Here is a 15,529-nt window from a genome sequence, read left to right as displayed (position 1 = left end):
TTCCCCTCATATGCAAATTACTGCCACATGTATATGAAGAACTCATCTATAAAATTAAGCTTTGCTGTCCTTTCTTTTTCATTCTCCGATCCTGTCACTTGACAAACTAAACAGAAGTGCTTCCGCTTGAGAGTAGTACCTTCTATTACCCCCCCCCACCCACCTCCTCCAACACAATATGAATTGTGAAGCAAGGAGTTCTGACTTTTTATTTTTTCATTTATAAAAATTAACCTATCTCTGATCAGGTCTTTATTTTCTCTTGTCCATTTTTATCACTTCCTGAACCTGCTACCTCAACTGTTCTACATCTACTCACCAAAGAACTCTCATCCAATTTTTCGATGTGACCAAACCATTAAAGTCTACTGCTCTGCACACATCTCCTTATACTATCGATATTTAATCTTCCTATGAGATCATCAGACATAGACAAGTGTAATTTATACAGAGTGAAACGATAAAATTGTTGCCTTAGAAAAGACGATATGATTCCATTTCCTTTTGATGAAAATCGGTTTTCTTTTGTTGCAGACCATCTACTAGTTGGCTAGTTGTGTACAAATCCCAAGAGCAAGAGGAACCTTCTATCATGTCTGAAAGTGACACAATGTTCAACGAGTGAGATCGGAGATGTGCTGCTGTACAACTCATGCTCTCTATCAATTCAAGTTTTGACAACAGGACCATTGCCAGCACCATCAAAATGTATCGTTGGATTTCCATGAATAACTGGGACATGCCCAGGGTGATGAAAACAAAGTTTCCGGCCACAGTTATGGCCTTTCAAGTGAGGACCACATCATGTCACTTTACATTTTCAAAGTTGGCTTGAAAATTAACACCAAAGTGTACCTGGATGTGCTGAAAAGTGTGAGGATGCTCGGATGCAATCAGGTAGCCGCTGGCAGACCCTGGGTGTGGCAGCAGGACTTAGCACCAGCCCACAAGTCCAAAGAGACTCAGGCTTGGCTTCAGGAGGAGTGCTATGACTTTGTACCCTTCTTTCACTGGTTCCCCTCTTCTCCCGACCTAAACCCGCTGAACTATTTCATTTGGTCATACATTGAGAACATCACCAACATGACTTCCCACAACACCAAAGCCAGCCTGACCGCAGCCACCCGTCAAGTATTCGCCAAGTTCCTGCCGGCACTTGTGGAAAAGGCATGCTCCCAGTAACAGACCCGTATCGAGTGGTGATTGAGACTCAAGGCGGCTACATTGAATAGATGTCAGCTCAGCTCTACTACATAATCAAGTTACCCGAATTTTTTTTTTTTTTTTTTCAATAAAAGTTTTAAAATAAAGTGTTGTTTTCTTTAGGGCGACAAATTTATCGTTCATCCTGCATTAGAAAATGGCGATGCAAGATGTTTGCTCCTCAGTTATTGATAAAATTTGATTAAGTAGTATAATTTTTAAATAAAATTAATTTGTGTGATTTTTGGAATGCGCCCATTTTTGTTTCGTCACAAGCATGCACATCATACAGACTTTTCTATATTTTTATTTTTTTTTTAATATGGGGGAATTCTGGAAAAGAACTAATGATTTTAATAAGTTATATTTTTAAAAGTAAAGAAAAAAAAGCCGCTTCTAAACAGAGTTGGCTCACTTTCATCATAATTATTACAATAGAACAAGACAACGATATAAGACAACAACTACAGGCTGTTACTTTATAGGTCAGTGGTGAGCAACCTATTAAAGTGCGTGTGCCAAATTCGACCAGCTGTTTGTCTCAAAATCTTCTCACACACAAACTGAAACATCTTAAGTGCTGTGATAAAATTATAAAACAATTTCACAATATTTGATAAAATCAGAGAATATTGTGCGTATGATTTTATAAATGATGTATTGAATGAACGGACAATTGCAGGAGAGAGATTTTTTTGTTGTTTTTTTTTTGTGTTTACAAAGTAATCACCACTTATCAAGGCCCGGAGACCACTCAAGGATAAGGGTTAATGAGTGTACAGTAGTCAATGTGACAATATCATAGTAATCATTAGTAGTGGAAATTAGGTAAATTGGATTACTTAAGTGGACGGTTCATCAAGAATTTGTTTATGTTGGACTTGAAGACGACCCCATTGTAATTAGCTGGAAAGCAGGGGAACTGAAGAGAGTTCCACAGGTGTGCAGCTCAAAGAAAGAAGCTTTGTTCATGGAATCTACATTTAGATTTAGGCACAGATTAAGAGTGAAGAGGACTATAGATTAGAGCTCAGAAGAGCACTTGCCATGAAAATAATGATAGAGCAGAAACAGGCTCACAACGTTTCTTATGTCGGGAAAAATGCTGCAGGGAAGAGAAAAAGCATCGCTACTTGGCTACAAAGTCTATTTTGAACTCTGTCAAAACAGGATAAGGTGCTTCTAGCAACTCCTGCCCAGATGTGGCAACAGTACTCCATCCTAGGACGTATTTGGCTCAGGTAGAAAATTGCATCAGCAGGAAGATATCTACTGGAGCAGTAGAATGATCCTACCATTTATCTGGCGACCTTGCCAACAGATTTGATGTACACGTTCCAATTTATATCATAAGTATAGGTCAGACCCAGAAGTTTGTCAAAATATACTTTTTTAAAGGTTAAATTTACAATCAAGAGTAAAAGCTAATCTTGGATTAGAGTTAATGAGCTGGATGGAGGAATGATAAATATTCTGAGAAAATTTAAAATAATAAAATTTGAATACAAGGGTTTTTTGACATTAAGTTTGCCGATGACCATGTTGTAGCCCTCAGGGAAGAACTCTTGTGGCAATAACAAAGATTAACACTTTTACTGGGTTATGGCTGACTGAACAAGAACTATTTACCTTCATGGATTAAATAAAAAGTTTAATTTGAAATTCTGTCCCCGAGTCTGACAATGATCCCAAAATTTAAAAAGATGCCACTGAAGAAAGTTAGAAAGGCTGAAACATTGTGGAAATAACACCCAAGTTGAAAATATTAGTCCAAATAATATTTTATGCAAAACTTAAATAATGAAGGTTTAGAACATTTTCATGATATTTATCGTTAATCAGAAAGAATTCAGCGAAATTGTTGGCATTTAAATGGGTGGAAGAATTAATGCATAAATATTTCAATAACATGGAGAAAAAAACCAAAAAAACTCAAACTCTGAAAATTTGAACAGAGCTGAACCAGGATAGTGTATCTGGCACATAAAAAGGACTCCATATCCTTTCCTATAGAGCTTTAAAGCAATAACAAATTATTTATTTTTAATTATTGATATTTGTGAAAAAGTATGTGTTTGGAATCTATGAAAATGGAGTCTTGCAGAAAAACATTGAGTTCGAGACAAGGTATGTAACAGGAATATGACATTGAAAGAGTTCAATAATTTTCAATTATAAAATACTTATTTACTAACAATGCACCCCATTGGTATACACCAGTGAGGGTGCCATGGGCAATTAGCAATAAACTAACCCCTTCTCTAAGAGAGAAGGCAAAGCCTGGGAGGGTGGACCCCCTAGAAATGCGCAGAACTAAACTCCGATCGCAAAATCAACAGGGATCGGATTATTACAGGAATGGTCTTAATCTATTGATTTTGGGGGTCGAGAATAAATAATCTGTAACTGCGTGAGGACAGTTGTAGATAAAAATCTATTGACATTCGCTTTGAAGACGATATTGGACCATTCTAGTGTTTTAGGGCAGTTAAACTGACTTCATATTAGTAAGAGACAATACAAAATGGGGAATAAATGAAATGCAATTGATCTAGTTAAAAAAGTATAATAGCATCGAAAAATTAATACTTTACATTAGCAAATTATATATTTTGTTACATTTCAGCTCTAATCTATGGTGACCCCCTTGCAAGACTTTCATAAAAAAACACTTGTCTTTCTGAAACCACTATCAATAATTTCCCCCATCTGCACCTAAACCTAAACGTAGATTCCATGAACAAAGCTTCTTTCTTAGAACTGCATGCCCGTGGGACTTTGTTCCGTTTTTCTGCTTTCCAGCTGACTACAATAGAGTTGTCTTCAAGTCCAACATAAACAAATTCTTGATGAGTGTTCCCCTTATGTAATCCAATTTATCAAATGTCCACTACTAATGATTACTACGATATTGTCCCATTGACTACTGTACACTCATTAACCCTTATCCTTGAGTAGCCTCTGAGCCTTGATAAGTGGAGATTCCTTAAAAAAAAAAGAAAAAAAAGAAAAAAAGAAAAAAAAAAGAAAAAAAGGAAAAAAAAGAAAAAAGAAAAAAAAAAAGAAAAAAAAAAAGAAAAAAAAAAAAAAGAAAAAAAAAGAAAAAAAAAAAGCAACCCAACATTTTCACTATCTGTACTAAAAGAACGTCTGTTTATTGATTTTTGTGTACACATAGAATTGAGATACAGATATTTCTTCCATGTACTTTTATTGACACAAAACAGGACAACGTATATCTGATCGTGTGCCACCTGCCAATATTTAAGCTTAAGATTACACAGCAATAATCATGCTATTTTATTTTAAGCAACAAAAAAATGTACACACCAATGGAAGGAGTGAAGAACTTGGTAGTTTTAACAAACACAACATTGTTGATTTTTGATTCAAAATAAAAATTTGTTCAAAATTCTGTGCAGAGACTTCAGAGTTCGAGAAAATACACGTGATTATGGTGGGATAATTACATTGACCGAAACGTTATGAAAATAACACTCTAGATGAGAACAGTAGTCCGAAGAATCCAAATAATACGACTAATCAATCATCATCTCAAAAAATTAGAACCGTAATAAGAAAACCAAAATTTGAAACATTTTTGGATATAAGGCAAAAAAAAAAAAAAAAAAAAAAAAAAAAAAAAAAAAAAAAAAAAAAAAACAACAACAACAAACATTGAGGTGGGGGGGGGGGGGTCACTAGATTACCGAATTAGACATCTGGCCAACTTTTCCTTAATTTATTCAGTAAAATGGGCATTTTTTTTTTTTAAATAGTGGTTCGTTTATTCAATCTTATCACCTTGATATGTTCTTGCTTCTCAAAATATTCTCCGGAACCCCTCAGCCTCACTCACGGAGCCCCAGAACTCTGTGGAGCCCACTTTGGGAAACGCTGAGCTGGACGAGTATTTGCTGTGATTGAAAACAGATACTAAATTTTGATCAGTCTGAAGGCAAAGAAATTCTAGTTATAAGGTATTAGTCATGGCCAAAATATGAATGATAAGTAGGAAGGCTGTGACACTGTTAGTTTGGCATATAGAAAAAAAAAAAAAAAAAAAAAAAACTGAAAAGAATAAAAGGATAGTGGGAATAAAAGCAGATTTTGTTTTTGCACACAATATCGAATCATCAATCAATTCAGGGCTGAAGCTGGGGGGGGGGCTATATTCAAGAGGTCAGAAGCAAACAAATCAAGAAAGAAATATTACTAATGAAAAAAGTTCCAGAAAGAACAATAAAGAAATGGGGGGAAAGGATGAGCATCATCAGGGAGAAGAATGCTGTAAACAAGGCAGAAATCAGCAAAATTTAGAGATGTAGAGGAGCAAAGAGGTGTCAGAAGGTCAAAGTGCAATATGAGATAAATGGGAATGACAATCTAAGAGAAGAGGGAGGCAACGCTCCTAGAAAAACAATGAAGAAAGCAACAACTAAATATATAAAATAAATTGGCAGCTTTAACTAAGAGGACAAGGAAGATAGATCGTCTGATAAAGTTAGTCATAAGAACAGACTTATTCTCTTGGAAGAATAAATAAAGATGGACAACAGTGGAGTTCACTGACCTGAAGACCCCCCCCCCAAAAAAAAAATGCAACAGCGAACCATAGAATATTAAAGTAATTATTTATGACTAACAGGACCTGTGGGTATATTTCATATGCTGCTGGGCATTTTGTGGATGTTTAGCATAAATGGAGACTCCGCGATATTATTGTAGCCCTTTTGTTAAAACTGTAAAAGTATTTATTTAAGTAATCTGGTTAATGTAGTGTTAGAATATAGTTGGTTATTAGTTTCCCACCAAAGCAAAATGTGATACAAGGTCGTTTTTAAAGTGGGGTTAAACCAGCTCCCTGAAAAAAAGGGAAAAGGAGCATTCTGATTGGGTCCAAAAATAGTAATTGCCCCAGTATAGAGGGTTTCCCCTCCATTGACTGGGACAAATTACCTTAAGTGCAGCATCTGCAGAACAGATACTACACTTTGAGGTATTTATTTGCTCCCCCACTGAGCAAATTAGGCACAAGGCCGATTTTTAAAGTGAGGAGTGAAGGGTGAATGGGGACCAACTCCCCGGGGAGTAGGAGAGCTGGATAGTGACAATTGGTATGAAGGGTTGCCCCTACATTGACCAAGGTATTATATGTGGGCTTTCCCCCACATATGGTCTTTGCTTGCAGTATCTGCTGGAACAGATGGTATTTATTTGCTCCCCCACCGAGCAAATTAGGCACAAGGCCGATTTTTAATGTGAGGAGTGAAGGGGAAATGGGGACCAACTCCCCGGGGAGTATGGGAGCTGGATAGTGACAATTGGTATGAAGGGTTGCCCCTACATTGACCAAGGTCTTATATGTGGGGTCGCCACCACATATGGTCTTTGCTTGCAGTATCTGCCGGAACAGATGGTATTTATTTGCTCCCCCACCGAGCAAATTAGGCACAAGGCCAATTTTTAATGTGAGGAGTGAAGGGAGGGGGAAGGGAAAAGGGGACCAGCTCCCGAGAGGTGGGAAATGAGAGCTGGTTAATGGTCAGGCATGTGGGGTTGCCCCCACATCTGGTCTTTGCTAGTCATAGCTAGTCATAGCTTGCAGTATCTGCCGGAACAGATGGTATTTATTTGCTCCCCCACCGAGCAAATTAGGCACAAGGCCAATTTTTAATGTGAGGAGTGAAGGGAGGGGGAAGGGAAAAAGGGGACCAGCTCCCGAGAGGTGGGAAATGGGAGCTGGTTAAAGGTCAGGCATGTGGGGTTGCCCTCACATCTGGTCTTTGCTAGTCATAGCTGGTCTTTGCTAGTCATAGCTTGCAGCATCTGCCGGAACAGATGGTATTTATTTGCTCCCCCACCGAGCAAATTAGGCACAAGGCCGATTTTTAATGTGAGGAGTGAAGGGGAAATGGGGACCAACTCCCCGGGGAGTAGGGGAGTTGGATGGTGAAAATTGGTATGAAGGGTTGCCCCTACATTGACCAAGGTCTTATATGTGAGGTTGCCCCCACATATGGTCTTTGCTTGCAGTATCTGCCGAAACAGATACTACACTTTGATCCCGGCCCGAAGGCCAAGAACAACAGAAAAAAGGCAACTCTCTTTGGTTATTACAGTTTATCTTCAATGTCTGACATATTTCAATTATACAAACGCCCAATACAAACTATAATCCCACAATATCATCATACCATCTTTATACAAAACAGATACTACCCTTGGATTGTAGCCAGAAGGGCAAGAAGGTATATTTTAGTTTCACGTATGGCCCAAAAATGACATTTTTTTAAATTTTTACATTGCATCTTCAGTGATCAGGAGTTCCAATTTATTAAAAAGAAGGATAGGTGATAACATACGCCAAACATTAAATTAGCGTATCTATATACTAATTTAATGTTTGTAGTATGTAATCACCTATTCTCCTTTTTAATAAATAGGATCTCCTGATCGGGTAATTGATAATCCCCCAAACTGTGACACACGTACGTACATACATTAAAAGGTACTACAACTAATAACTAAGTGAACGGACTAATGCAGGTTGACAATATGAAATTCTGTATTTATTGAGATAAAAAAATAAGAGAGAGGGGGGTCAAGGTCATCAAAAATTTCTACTCTTGTATCTCCAAATATACAATTTCCACAACTATCATCATAAAAAAAAAAAAACATAACATTATTTTTTTTTAAGGAGTGATCTTGTATTCCTGATGCATAAAAAATATAAAAAAAGACAACTGTAAACATTTAAGTTGGTTGTGGTGCAATTTTCTTGTGAAAATAAGCTAATGTTTGACTATCTCCTGGGTAAAAAAATGTATTATCCTTTGTGTTCTTAATTGCAAAATTATCAGTTTAGAGCGTGAGAGAAGAAAGAAAGAAAAAAGGTGAAGGGGAGGAATAGGAAAAAATGACAGAATTTCTTATTTTAATTTTCCTTTCCCTAAACTTGAATCCTTTTATTTTGAAAGACTTCAGATAAAAATAATCTTTTAACATAAGCGTAAACATTGTAAATTTAAATTTGATAAGATTTATTCAAGGTTTGAACATATTGCTTATGTAAAATTAACTGGGTTCTGTTAAAATAATTAAATTTGTTATAATTCCTTCAAAATAGACTTTTTTTTTTTTATTGAACTATGATCGCATTTGTTTTGAATTACGTCTTTTTTTTATTTTACTTGTCAAAATAAATAATGTTATGTATGTTCTTTGCATGTGTATGTGTGTGTGTATATATATATATATATATATATACATACACACACACATACATTATATATATATATATACACACACACGTACATTATATATATATACACACACACGTACATTATATATATATACACACACACACACGTACATTATATATATATACACACACACGTACATTATATATATATACACACACACACGTACATTATACACACACACACACGGCATAATCACATTGACACACCGGTTCTCATCAGATCACCAAAGTTAAGCAACGTTGAGCCTGGCTAGTACCAGATGAGTGACCATTTGGGAATTCTAGGCGCTGTATGTGCTCTCCGCTTATCTCTGCATTGTTTCCAGTCGTCTTGAACCTCCACTTGCCACTGGTATTCAACAATGTCGACTCGGGAGAGGTGTGGTTGGAGATTGCGCAACTCTTGCCACAAAAATTTCACGCACAGGCACCGTTACAGTGGGTGTCAAGACTAAAGAAAGCCCCCCTTTTTATATATATATATATATATATATATATATATATATATATATATATATATACACACACACACACACACAGAAAGAAAGAGAGTGATAAACGAAGACAAAAAAAAAAAAAAAAAAAAAAAAAAGGAACAAACCAAGTTAGGTGTTCATCAACATTTCGTCTTTATTGTATGACTTCTGGATGAATGAAATTAAGAAAAAAATATACCAGTACAACATGTAAAAATATATTTTTTGTCATGAAAAGTATTACTATTCTATTTCAGAACGAAAAAAGTTTCTGGAAATTCAAAAAAAAGTTATAGCGCTGTGAAAGAGTAAATTTTTTTAAACGTCATATAGCCGTTAATATATTTAAAAAGATGTAATTTATATTCTTTATGGAATAAATATGGCCGTTATAATTCAAATGTGGATGTGTAACTGAAATGAAATGATTGTATTTTTGTTATGTAATTTATTGACTGATTATATGTAGTAATTATTATAGGTGTTGTTTTCTATGGTGTGTGAGTTAACCTGTGTCTAAAATTATGTTCTTTTAATAGAAGTTTACTTGTTAATGGTAATAAATTATAGAAACCTCCGCCTTGTTTAATTGTGCATGAATTTGCGATAAGCGCTGAGTAAAGTATTGTTGTCATATTTGGGCTGGTGCATCTGCCACTAGTCTCTCGCTCCTAGACAAGGTTCAAAAGAGTCGCCAATCTGATAGGTCCTGAACTGTAATCTAAGCTTTAGCCTCTGTTCCATCGACGAAATGTTGCATCCTTCTGCCTGTTCTACAAGTACTTTAACGATGAATGTTCTGATGAACTGCAAGCACTTGCACCCCCTTAATGTAAATACCCCCGACAAACCTGACAAGCAGCTAAATCCCACCCCTTCACAGTAGAGATCCCTAGATGTAAGAGAGCCTTCTACTTCAGTAGCTTCTTTCCCAGAACCGCTAGACTTTGGAATTCCCTGCCAGGTCCCTGCTTACCCAACAGTACTGACATGCAGAAGTTCAAGTGTAACATGAACCGACATCATGCTGCCCAACTCCCTACACAGTACCCCTGATGCTTATATCCCTGATAATAGCCCCCTACATCAAAGTGGCAATGTGCCTTGTTTGGAGTGAAAATGTAATAATAAAAAAAAAAAAGTCTCTGTCGCGGTCTATTTCAAATAAATTAAACTATTTTTGCTTGTTTGGAGTCAAAAGTATGATTATACTGCAATGAAAGAGAATAGTGCATTCAGAGAATTGCTATTTCTGATATCTCTTTTATGTTCATTGAGCCTTTTCTCTAATCTGTTAAGTTTTATCAACGTATACATGATGGCAATTTTGGCAAGGAACAGTGTATATTCCTGCATTGGAAATCGGTTTGTTTTAGACATGTTTTGTTGTTTTGAATGTTTGTTTTATAGTTTGTGATGTGGTTTGTATTATTAGAATTTCTAGTTTGTTTAAAATGTTGCAAATTATTATATTATTGGCGTGTGTAGATAAAAGAAAATGTCTGTTTATGAGAGAAGTGTCTGGTGTATATGGTTTTTATTTATTGTGGAAAATATTTGTGTGGCTTTTTTTCTTTGCATTTAATATAAAATATGTGGGATATTACAAAGTTTTTAAAGTATTTGTGAGGTATTTGAATTCTTCGTCCAGATATTCTTCACTGCAAATTCTGGATGCACATAGGAATAAACCAATTATCATACCTTTTTTATTTTATTTTTATTATGGTGTGAGTAGAAATGTATGTAATCATTTTTGTGTGTAGTTTTGCGGTGAACTTTATTATTGGATTTTATAATAAGTATGTCTAGGAAAGGTAATGAGTGATTTTTTTCTATTTCATAGGTGAACTTTATAGAGGGTTCGACTGATTTTAATTTGTTTTTAATATCGATATTCGTGTTTTTAGCAAGAAAAATTAAAATGTCAATATATCTAAAATATTCTGTGTCTGAAGGTAATCTAAATTTGAAAGGACCAGATTCTAGGAAATCTAAGAGAGGCTAATACTCCACTAAGAGGAGTACCCATAGGAAAGCCGAAATTTTGATTGTAGAAATTATTAAATTGAAAATAAGTTATGTCAGCTATAAGTCTGATAATTTTTATAAAAGTACCAGGAGGAAACGGTAAATTAATGTTTGATTTGTTTATGTGTACATGGAGTAAATTTAAACATTTTTTTGCTTTTTCGTAATAACGTCGACACTTTATTTTTTAATTTTTTTAAAAACATGTTAAAATAAATTAAAAGAAATAAGTTTCATGAAAAATTTTATCCAAACGTTCTCGGTAATACAGTAAAAATTATCTTAAATTATTTTTTATTTTAACAGTTAAATTTTGTTTAGTGTTTTTAAAAAGTGGAAAATAGGGGCTATAACCAGTATTGAATAACATATTTTTCACTCCCCTGTAGTCATTTCTATAAAATAAAAAAAAACTTGCAGCTAGAGTCATCACTTAAACTTGTTGACAACAAACCTAGTAGTATTTGTGAGCTGGCAACAGTTCAAAAGGGCACGCCTCTGGAAACTGGATATTGGCCTCCTAGCGCTGTTAGCTGTTAATACGATAAATTGTATAGCATATTTAATAATTTCATACAAGCTAAACGACAGTGAAAAAAAATATATGAAAGAACGTGTACTGATGTAGAATCTACTGTTAATGATCAGAATTTACCCCACCTCCCTCCCAAAGGAATACCGAAATATTGCAAGTTACAAATCCAATTTCTAATTCAATTTAATCCTAATGAATGACAATTAGTTCTGAATTAATGATGGCATGTGACATAGTAGTATAGTGGTTAAACGCATGGGCTGTAGAATCGGAGTGTCAAGTTCAAGTTCTGTTGGAGTTATTGCATTACCTCCACTTGAGAAAAGTATGAATGTGTATATCCTTCCTCTGGGTATTTATTACAACAGTAGGAAGATTACACTCAAGGATCGGTTGTGCAACTAATATGGGAGAAGGAAAATTCTGAAAGAAACACCAATCTTCTTGCTTATCCTGGCATCGTTTTCGATCATTCTGGATTTCTTACCACTGTAATCGAGAATTAAAAGAGGTGTAACAGAACGCATGTGAGAAAATCAGAAGCAGCCGAAAGGTAGCTGGCTAGCAAAAATATTAGCAGCAGCAGCAGCAGCAGCCATTAAAGCATGTATGCAAATTAGCAAGTGTGCACGAGCTTGCGTTACAAGAAAAAGAGAAAAATACACTATGTGGTCGAGAAGAGAAGCAAATGACGTGCAGGGGAAGATGAACATGTAAATACGAAGGCAAGAAAGTGTTGGTTAGTGTCAACGTGGGGTGACGGCAGCAGAGATTTTAAAAAGCACGTGTGTGCGAAAAGATTTTGGAAATATAATGAAATGCGTTGTTTTGGAAGAAACATGAATAAATGCACTTAAAAAAAAAATGGCTGGCCAGATTTGTTTCTTTCCTTTTTTATTTGTTTGTTCCTTTGTGACAGTGCTGGACAGCATGTGGGTCTGAGAGGTTTAGACTGTAATGATACAGTTAACAGCCACGTTACGTAAGTACAGTTGGTGATTGCAAGTTTTGAAAATAAATATGGAAATTAAGCTTCACAGAATTTTCTGCGTTTCATCCTTATGAGGATTCGATGGCATGGAATCGGTGTTACTTTGCGTTTTTATATATTCTTGTGGTGCTGAGTTTGTTAACACACTTGCCAACACAAATAAAAGGGAAACCTGTCTCACCAAAAATTAACAAAAAAAACATCAGAGGTCAAGTAAATCTCTGCCTGATGAACGCGTACCCATTGGCTACAATAAATGGGTGTGTGAATAAAAAAAGAATCTGATTAGCTGACTAGCAAACTCCCATACTATGGAATATATAAAAACATGAAATAGCATGGATTCCATGCAATAAGCATGATGAATCCTCACGAGGATGAAACAGAAAATTCTGTGTAGCTTAGTTGTCATATATGTTAAAAACTTACTGAGAGAGTTATATATATATATGTAACTAATCAGTTACCACTTATTAAAGCTAAAATATACTTTAGGATAATTTAATTATAAAGATTAACATGAGAGGATTGAATATAATAAATGAATAAAATTTTATGACTTATGAAGATGGTTTAAGACAAGCGTTTATGGGCATTAATATTATTTATATAGATATGAATATATTGTAATTGTAGTTTTTGTTTCAGTCGGTGTGTTTTTTTTAGAGTGAACTTTTGCCCCCCAACACCGCCAGCGTCCAAAGGAGAGTACGGTAGGAACTTCCATCCTGAACACCGCCTGGCGTGAATTCAGCCTTTTTCAAATCGACCAACATGAGACCGACATTGTCTTTGTGGGTCCCTAGCAAGGCAAAATGAGTCTTCACGTTGAAAAATGTACGCTTGTTTTACACTGGAAATGTGGTTTATTGGAATCCCCTTCCTGCTACCTGCTTCCATGACTATAATGATATGCAGAAGTTTAAATGTAATGTAAACCAACATTTTGTTAATCTGTCCTAGGTATGACCCCAAATAGTAGCCTTTCACATCCAAGTAGCGATATGCTTTGTTAGGGATGAATGTGAGTATAAAAAAAATAAACAAAAAAAAACGTAAAATGAATGTTAAACCAAATAGGATGATGATGACGATAATGATGTTGATGATGATAATGACGATTATGTTGATAATGGTGATGTTGATAATGACGATACTGGCAATGTTATTGATTATGACGATGACGAAGATAATAACAATGTTGACGATGATGTTGATAATGGCGATGTTGTTGATGATGATTATAATGGCGATGTTGATGATAATGAAATAATACATTAATTAAACGAACAATACAGACACAGTTTTGTTGATGCATATAGTAGGTTTAAAATGGTGAACACTGCAGATCGTAATACTGAATAGAGATTAACTTATAAGCTTTTGGTTTCCATTCAAGAGCTATAATTATTTGAACAAAAAACAATCTTTTGATTGGTCAGGCCATACACACGAACAGGTTCTCATTATCATTAACCCTCAAAATTTATAAGTTTATCCAACAACCTTTAAACATAAAGAGATGATTGCATTTATCACAGATTAAGCTCATCAAAAGAGATGTGTCATTTTTTAAACGAGAATCATACCAGACAAGGCATGCAGCCACTTCATGTAAGAAGCAAAAAAAAAAAAGGGTGGAAAAATGTACTTTAAGGCCAAAAGCTAATAATAAAATCAAAATAGAAAAACTTGTTATACATTTTGTACATTCATCTTAGTTCATTTTTAATCAGTGCATATGCACGTTATGTTAGTACAGAGGTAACGTCAACAGCTTTAAATGCTACAGTTTTGCTTTCAATTTTAACTAATGGCACCCAGATATTTTTTTCTTTTACTTTTGAAATCATGACTATAATAATATATACGAAATCTGGACTAATTAAAATATCATATTAAAACATATTTTACTACAGGGCACCCCGCCTCCCGTACAAATATAAAATGTTAGAATATCCATTGGAAATGTGGTTTATTGGAAGTGATACCAAAATATATGGGAAAAATCACCAAATATGCTATAAGGTCATTAGAAACACCTGTCTATTAACAAAATATGACCCAGATGCAAAACGCATACGGATGGAAGGTTCCAACCGAAACTATGATTCAAGGGAGTATATATCTATCTTATTATAGAAAAGGAACTTTTTCTGGGTGTGTCTGCGAGTTCGTTCTCTATGAACTCAAAAATGGCTGGGCCAATTTTTACAAAATTTCACACAAAAGTATTTTATGTGCATGGCAGTGTTCTTACGTAGGTTTTGCATTGGAATATTTTTGATAAGTATCGATAATCAAAATAATCCAATGAAAGGACAAACAGATGATTTTGACCAAGGTTAACACCTTACACAGCCTAACATCACAAGTGCATTTGAGAATTTTTATTACCACACAAGCTGAAAAGCCTGACATAAAATCAACAGTACGTTCTTTGATATGACAGGAGTGTGTTCGAAATGAATGCTTCTGTTTAGAGCACAACTGAAGCATGATACTTGATTTTAGTGCTTTAAACTTTTATTCAAACTATTATATTTAAAAAAATATAATTATAAAATCAAGAGTAGGTTCTCTACAGTCATTCATATCTTGTCACTCCATCTCTTCAACCAGCGGCGTGCGGTTTCATTACCACCACTGAGGTCTTTGTCCGTGCAGTTGGGCCCCAGTGGGCAAGATGTTAAAATGTGCTCGATGGTCTGAACTTGGGCACCACAGTTGTAGAGTAACCCCACATGAGGAGGTTGTCGCCAGTTTTTGCAACTTTTGCCCTTGCCCTATTCAGAGTGACCCACTCCGAACGGGACAGGTGTGTGCCAGGTGGTAAGGTTTCACTGGGCTCTGGCAGTGCTATATTTGTAGACTGAGGGTCTACCTCTCTCCACATCTGCAGCCGGTAAGAGGATGTAGGAGTGTCCGGTAGTTCCTCCACTGTGGCAAAGCTTCACCGGGACACAAGTCGTCTAGCCACCTCCGAGTAGCCATAGAGAGGGTGTCTGGGGTCTTCGAGTTGTTTA

At 35.5% G+C, this 15,529-nt stretch overlaps 1 protein-coding gene and 1 pseudogene across 3 annotated transcripts in view; one reads left to right on the top strand and one right to left on the bottom strand.

Moving 5' to 3' along the window:
* LOC145280124 (protogenin B-like) overlaps window positions 1–15,529 on the bottom strand; it is a 336,035-nt gene that overhangs the window by 235,267 nt on the left and 85,239 nt on the right. The gene's annotated exons all lie outside the window — the stretch shown is intronic.
* On the top strand, window positions 8,651–8,767 carry LOC145280443 (5S ribosomal RNA; annotated as a pseudogene).

The sequence above is a fragment of the Euprymna scolopes genome, chromosome 7 (assembly GCF_053919585.1).
Source record: "Euprymna scolopes isolate OS-2025 chromosome 7, ASM5391958v1, whole genome shotgun sequence".
NCBI classification, from domain to species: domain Eukaryota; kingdom Metazoa; phylum Mollusca; class Cephalopoda; order Sepiida; family Sepiolidae; genus Euprymna; species Euprymna scolopes.
This window is presented reverse-complemented; position numbering and strand designations above follow the sequence as displayed.